The following is a 7,345-nucleotide window of genomic DNA, read 5'->3' as shown; positions in this document are numbered from 1 at the left end:
ATGGAAACGTGCACCGGAGATCATGCTTACTGATTAACGTGTTACTTTGACGTCCGGAACATCTAATTGTGTGAAAGTATCCTTGGAATGATTTCATTTCAAGTATCTGGAGTTTGTGTGTTAAATTTCCACCGAAAATTTAAGATATTTCTCACCTTTCAATACACAGAAATTTTAAGTGGGATATACTTACAAAAACACTTATTTTTTCGTCTTTAAAATATATGGAATCTGAAGCAGCTCATATTGTATTTTTTATTATATCAACATATCCAATAGATGTGTCCATTCATGAACCCATTGCTCATCACTTATAAATACTGCCAAAAAATTGACATTGTTCTAAATTCTTCTGCAATCCACGTTCTATAAGAAAAGAGTAATAAAATCACTCATAAAATACCTCAATGACAGAATCAAAGACTTGCATCCAAACTCTTCCAAAGGAGTTGTTGATTTATATTTTCTCAATAGTGGCATTCCATTAGTTTGAGGACATATGCAACGTCAAGCGGAGCTGCAAATATTTCCACAAAATCGCGGAGCATGACTTAGTCTATAGGCATGTCTCCTTCGACTTGTTTTCAAAACAGTATGTGGAATGGTTTACGAAAGAAGTCTTTCATTGTTGTGATGCAGATGATTCGAGCTTATGTGTTGAAGTGTTGGATTCTGATTTGTATGAGTTTGAATTGTGTCCACTCAAAAGATTCAACAAGGAGAGGGAAGTCAGGTTCTTCCAACATTGCTATCAGAGTAGCAATTCAGCGATGCAGAAGAGGAATTGAAGACATATTGGACATTGTGTTTCCTGTTGTCTTTGTGGATGATTTTTTTTTCCAGCCATTTGTTTGAATATGACTGAAAATTGCTGTGACTACCTTAACTGTCAAAACCGATGGAGTTGCTTCATTTTTTTTGTTATGTACCATTTTCTGGATTTTGTTACTTAAACGTGTAGCAATGTGAAGCAATGATAACTCTAATGTCAGTGTCAATTTGAATATGGAATTGCAACCTCCGTCAACCAATGAGCATTTTTTCAATTGGAAAGTAATCTTTCTCTGGTGTCTTTTAGTATTCCCAAGGATTTTATTTGTTGTGATGGATATTGACAACACGTTATTATATATTAAAACCTTTAGTATTCCTTAAGCATCTAATTTTTGTAAATCGTTTTACATCTTCCTACACTCATTACTGTTAACATCTGCATGTTTCTGCATTGGAAATAGGAAGACACGATTTGGTTTCTTGGAGAAGCTACAATTACTCATTGGATATGATCTGCACATCACATCTTTTTTGTATAGCAAGTCACTGTTCCATATCTTTTAACCCACCTTTTTGTTTGAATCATTATTCTGATTTTGTTTATTATTTTAAGGAAATTAATTATTATACACATTCAAGTCTGTTGGTATCACTAAAATCCTGATCTATCGTGAAGATCTTAATAACCAATAACCAAGGCCCTTTTTTTTATTTCTGCTGGACAGATCGAGGAGACATCCATTTTTTTACAATTCATGTTTATGATTAATTATGCAGTAATCAATATGGAGAACGAAGCTTCTCTTTATATACAAGTCTACACAAGAAAGATAGAAAAGAAAAAAACATATTATTGAGTAGTGAGTCAACACTTTCAAAATTGAGTAAATGGCTGATTCATCTTATACAAAGAGGGCAAAACTTGAGAAGCGTGAGTACTGCTCCATCAACACCCTTCCAGATGACATATTATTAGAGATATTTGCAAGAGTGGTGGCACATCAAATTCGTGACATATGCAGCATTGAACAAACCTGTAAGGATTTTCTCCGTATTGGAAGGGATAATTATTTGCTGGTGCGCGCAACGGATATTCTCCTTGGTATAGAGTGGTAGGACAGAAACTTCTACGGTGGAGAAAAAAAGAAGACGCACCTTGACTGATGAAGTTGAATAATGAATTTGTCTTTTTGCTGTTGTTGAAGTATGCTTTGCATGAAAAAAAATTTAATATTCCTTTCAGTTTGAGAAAATATGGAAGTAAAAGAATTTAAAGTTGTCTGTTATGTCCTTATTATTTAATCAAAATTTGTATAGTTTATATTTAAAAAATTCTGTGTGAATGTTAAAGGTTTTTAAAGTTCCTTTCTGTTTATACCACTGTCACAGTATCGTTCAGAATTTGATAGCAAAATGTATGTATTGATTTACCAGTAAGACGATTAACCACGACGACGACAAGGATTTCGTAGGTATTAAAAAAAGTAATAAAATTATCTACAGCAGGAAAAAAATCAAAGTATTCTGGCATAAAAAAAAATATGTGTATTAAATATATATACATATATATATATATATATATATATATATATATGGAATGAAGTAAATAATATTAAATTAAAATAAGAATTTAAAATTTATTACTTTCTTAGAAATGTAGAGAAGGGAAAAGCTATTGAGGTAATAGATTATTTCTTTAAAATTTGAGTGATTTTATGAAGTTGTTAAAAAATTTAGAATATAGGAGGATTAATTATATATCTGTCCATCCTTATTTTCATTTATCCTTATTTATGTGTTTTACAATTTCCAAACAATAAAGCCAGAAAATCAAAGAAAAAAAAAATTCCGAACACATAAGAATTTTACTTGGTTTGGAACTTGGGTTTAAAACCACGATTCTTAATCCAAATGACTTAAAAGAACTATACTCCCTCTAATATGCATTATATTCAATATTAAGAAATAATATGGAGTTTAAAATAATTTATAGTGAGCTATTACTCGAAAATATACCACGAAATCAAAACACATATCACAGTTATCTAGCATCTAAACTCAAGATACGAGAAAGAAAACACGAATCACATTGATCCAACACCCAAACTCAAGATACAACACATAAAAACCATATGAATAACAAGATACAACACAAACAAAGGAGATGAAAGAAGAATATCACCAATCTTATACTTGACACCACAAAAACAGTTGATTTCTTCGCAAAGATTCTTGATCTCTTTCCACCAAAAAGTACACCACCATGCAAGATCTTCACTCCAAGGTTTGAATGAATCTCCAAGAACTGAACCGATCAAACGATGTACCTTGAGGAGGAGAACAACTTTCGTTACTGCACTGAGACAAGATTCTCAATGTAGCTCTCACCAAGACCTCACAAATCCCTCCATGAAACAAAACCTAACAACAGTGTTTAGAGAACGAGATAGAAGAGAAAGAATCCTGAAGCTTCTGAGTGTGTAAGAATGCCACATTGTCAAGTGTGATCCCCACCCTTTCGGTTAAACCTTCATATCTCAAAAATCGTTGTCGTTTTTTAGTTGCGTTGCTAATAACATTGAAGTGGATTGAGGAATGGGCCTCAAAGAAAAACATGGCAAATGAATGATCATAGGCCCAAATAATAAGCAAAGTAATGGATCCAAAACCAAGTATATGAATAGTAATACTTAAAGCCCATGTTCAGTCAATATAATAAACAAATCTCCACATATTTACTAAACATACACTTGAATAAGTGTATAACAATTTTTCTATGGGAGTTTAACCCAGGTCCTTATGCAAATGAATGTATCTAAGTGGTTTTATTTTTAGCAAATTCAAGGCATCCCTAAATTTACTAACAGACACAATATTAATAAGAACATCAACTGGATTAATTTATTTAGAAAATTTCTCAACATTTACTTGTCCAGTTGCAATTATTTCCCTAATGAAATGCAACGTAACATCTATATGCTTGGTTTTATTATGAAACGTTGAATTTTTAGATAAATGGATTGCACTTTAAGAGTCAATCATTACCTTTGGAAAGTCCTTACCTAAACCCAATTCTGTTATAATATCATTTAGCCATATTGCTTCTTTTTGTTGCTTCAGTGAGAGCTACATATGTTGAAGACTTGACTTTCGACTCACCACATTTCCTCCGACAATAGCAATAAAACCAACTAGTGATATTATTTTATCAAGATCAACAAAATAATCAAAAAAGTAATCAACTTTCTGATGAATAGTAATCGATTACCTGAAGTCTTTGAAGAAGTAATCGATTACCCCACAAAAAATAATCGATTACTCCCTATTTTAAATGACTTAAAGCTTAAGTAATTCTAATTTTTAGATGTCTAATGGCTATAAATGGCTAGTAACTTGATAGGACACCTATATAAACATATTCTAAGGGTTTCTGAATAATATTTAACAAGGGAAAACACCAAAACACATAGAATTCAGATTGAACCCTCATTTGGCCTACTTTTGCATATCTTTGAGAAAAATCTTAATTATTCCCTCATTTCTTAATCTTTTTCTAATCTTTTTAAGAATTTTGAACATGGAGAGGCTTCCCTACATCTGTTTGAATGAATTTGATTGTTGTAATCGTTTGTGGTACAAGTGGAGTGTGATCAAGGTGTGATCATAGACTTGTGAAATTCCTCTTATAAATTAGTTTTTATGGCACTGGTTGGAAGCTAGAACATAGTAAAACAGATCGACTTTAGTCAGGATGTAGCTCTCAAGTGGTTAGAGAGTGAACTAGGACATATCCCGGTGTGATTCTTCCTTTTACATATCTATTTGATTTCAATGCTTATAACTTATTTTATGGATTATACATGTTATATTGAATCTATTTAATGTATGTGAATCATTAGTTTTCTGTTCGATTATGTTCTTGAATATTTTATTGAAAAGGGTATTGAATTACTTTGATTTTGACACTTTTCCCTTCTAATTTTGATTCCGCTATTAATCCTCTGAATTACATGTTATACAATATGTTTTGATTATGTTTTGTGTTGGGAAAAAGTTTATACTCTTTGAATTTCGTTTTGTTGTTGAAGTTGTATAACAAAAGGGTTGTATTTTTCATTGTTTCTTGAAGAAGTAACACACAATTCACCCCCTTTTGTATAATTGTTTAGCCATCTTTTCCTTTCATCTCTAAATCTTATTTTGAAATACTTTATCAAAATGAAGCTGAAAATTTATCAAAAACCAAATTGATTACAATCTATCAATGTTTTACTCAAATAAATGTTATGTGTATTGCCCCGTCTGCATCCAGTTAGTTAACATGCATATGGTACAAAACGCAACATAAAATAAATGCTTAAGCGAAAGACTTACCTATAAGTATCGTCGTTACTCCACATAACTTAGTGACTTAACTTTTTCATTATATTTATCCTTACGTATTGTCATGCATAATTTCTTTTACTTATTAATTTAAATTATACAGTCTCATACCTGCACAGAACTATTAGTTAATAATCATGTGTCATAATTAACGGTCAATGACTATCCGAATATGATAACTGGTATCATTCCAGATAGAATCTTATAGACAACATAACAGCTAAAAATTGGACAATCCATGGATAAAATCCCATAATCTTGTATAACCTGAAACTCAGAAAAGTCCAGCACAAACAATTAACAGATAGTCCAACCAATGGACCTAGAATCCATCCATGGATTCATACAGAATATGGCTTCGTGCCAATTCTCACAAACTTAACATAACAAACATATTTACTTATACATAACGGAACCTGAAACAGATAATTGAAATCATCTTATACATATGCATTTCAAAACATATATAGACGTCTCTCAAATACCGACGTCAAACTACACATATACATGATCATACGCCATGCTACAAAATATCTATACAATCATCCAAAATATCCAACGTATTTTTCACATATTTTTCTTAAGTAATAACCACAAAATAACATATAGGATTCACTAACCAGCCAAGTTCTCCAATATAAACACTTAGTGGTTTTCAACACTACACAATATCCTAGGCCATATTCATCATCAAATCATAACTACACAAACTTCCTACATGATTTTACCTAACACAGTCGAAAAATAGCATGTAGGGTTTTTCAACTTTATAAGCTTTTTAACGACAACCAACTAGTTTATTTGACATCACATTAACTAATACACATGATAACCAATATTAAATAACATCCAAACAAGCTTCCAACATGAATACACAAGAAATGACTAAATTCATTACATAAGTCATTCTCCAAGTTATCATGTTTTCCATTTAACATCATGTAATCCATTTATTCTTTCACTAATTATTACATATTATCCCTCATTTGCATTTGATCAAACACCTCATCTATGCATTTTTATCTAATATGGCTGAATTGAACCTTGAAATATTATGTTACGAGCAAGAGAAAGAGGGGAGCTCCAGCGTGGGCTAGGGACTATGTGGTGAATGTATAAATGTGCAATTGTGTGTATCAATAGCTGTGAGTTGTATATTAGTATATCAGTAAGGGCATTTTAGTAATAGCTGAGATATTGTAATAGGAGGTGGCAGTTAGTTAGTTTTCCATGTGCCAATTGGTTAGGAATATGCATGCTGTTAGTGGAGGTGCCATCCTATAAAACAGACATCTGTAATCGAAGATTGATATTGAGATTAATAAAGTGCTTGTGAATTTCTTAAATTCTGTTCCTTGTGTCTCTGTTTTCTGTTAGGGTTCTCAACCCTTAACATTGGTGCTTTCACTCTTTTGGACTCGCATCGTCGAAGATGAGACTCCAAGATCTAGCCGAGGATTTGGGTTCTTTTCAAGCTCGTGTGGATCGTAGCTTGGATGAGATGCAGCAGCGTTTCGTGGACCATCAATCACAGTTTGTGAATATCACCAACCAGCTTTAACAAATCCACGCGGCGATTGTGGGTGTGGAGAATCGAATGGGTGATAATGCTCCACCGCGAAATAATCCCACTGTTGTCAATTCCGAATCGTCAGGGCATCATCAATTCAGGTTTGACCCTAATGATTCACGCAATGTGATGAAATCGGTTAAAACGAAATTGCCCTCTTTCGATGGAAAAGATCCAATCAATTGGATTTTTCGAACGGAGCTTTACTTTGGGCTGCAGCAGATACCAGATGTTCTCAAGGTGCGTTTGGCGGGCATGAAGATGGAGGGAATGGCTGGGCCATGGTTTCAATGGTTGTATAGTGGAGGAACGATCCAGTCTTGGGAGGATCTAAAGCATGCCGTGAAGCAACGGTTTGGTGGCACAACATACACTGATCTTCGAGGGGTTTTATCCAAATTAACCCAAGAGGGTACTATTACTGAATATATTCGAAGCTTTGAGGCCTTGATTAATCAGGTGACTGAATTTTCAGATGAAGTCTTGATGAGTTTTTTTGTTTCGGGATTGCAACCAGATTTGAGGAGAGCAATCCAATTGGATACACCAACTTCTTTGCACCAAGCAATGCAGTTGGCTTTGACGTATGAGGCTCATTACACTGAATTACGTGTGTCC

Source organism: Gastrolobium bilobum, unplaced genomic scaffold, assembly GCF_033153095.1.
Source record: "Gastrolobium bilobum isolate Gb01-03AN ecotype WA unplaced genomic scaffold, APGP_CSIRO_Gbil_v1 utg16736, whole genome shotgun sequence".
NCBI classification, from domain to species: Eukaryota; Viridiplantae; Streptophyta; class Magnoliopsida; order Fabales; family Fabaceae; genus Gastrolobium; species Gastrolobium bilobum.
The sequence above is the reverse complement of the archived record's forward strand: the minus strand, read 5'-3'. Positions refer to the sequence as shown.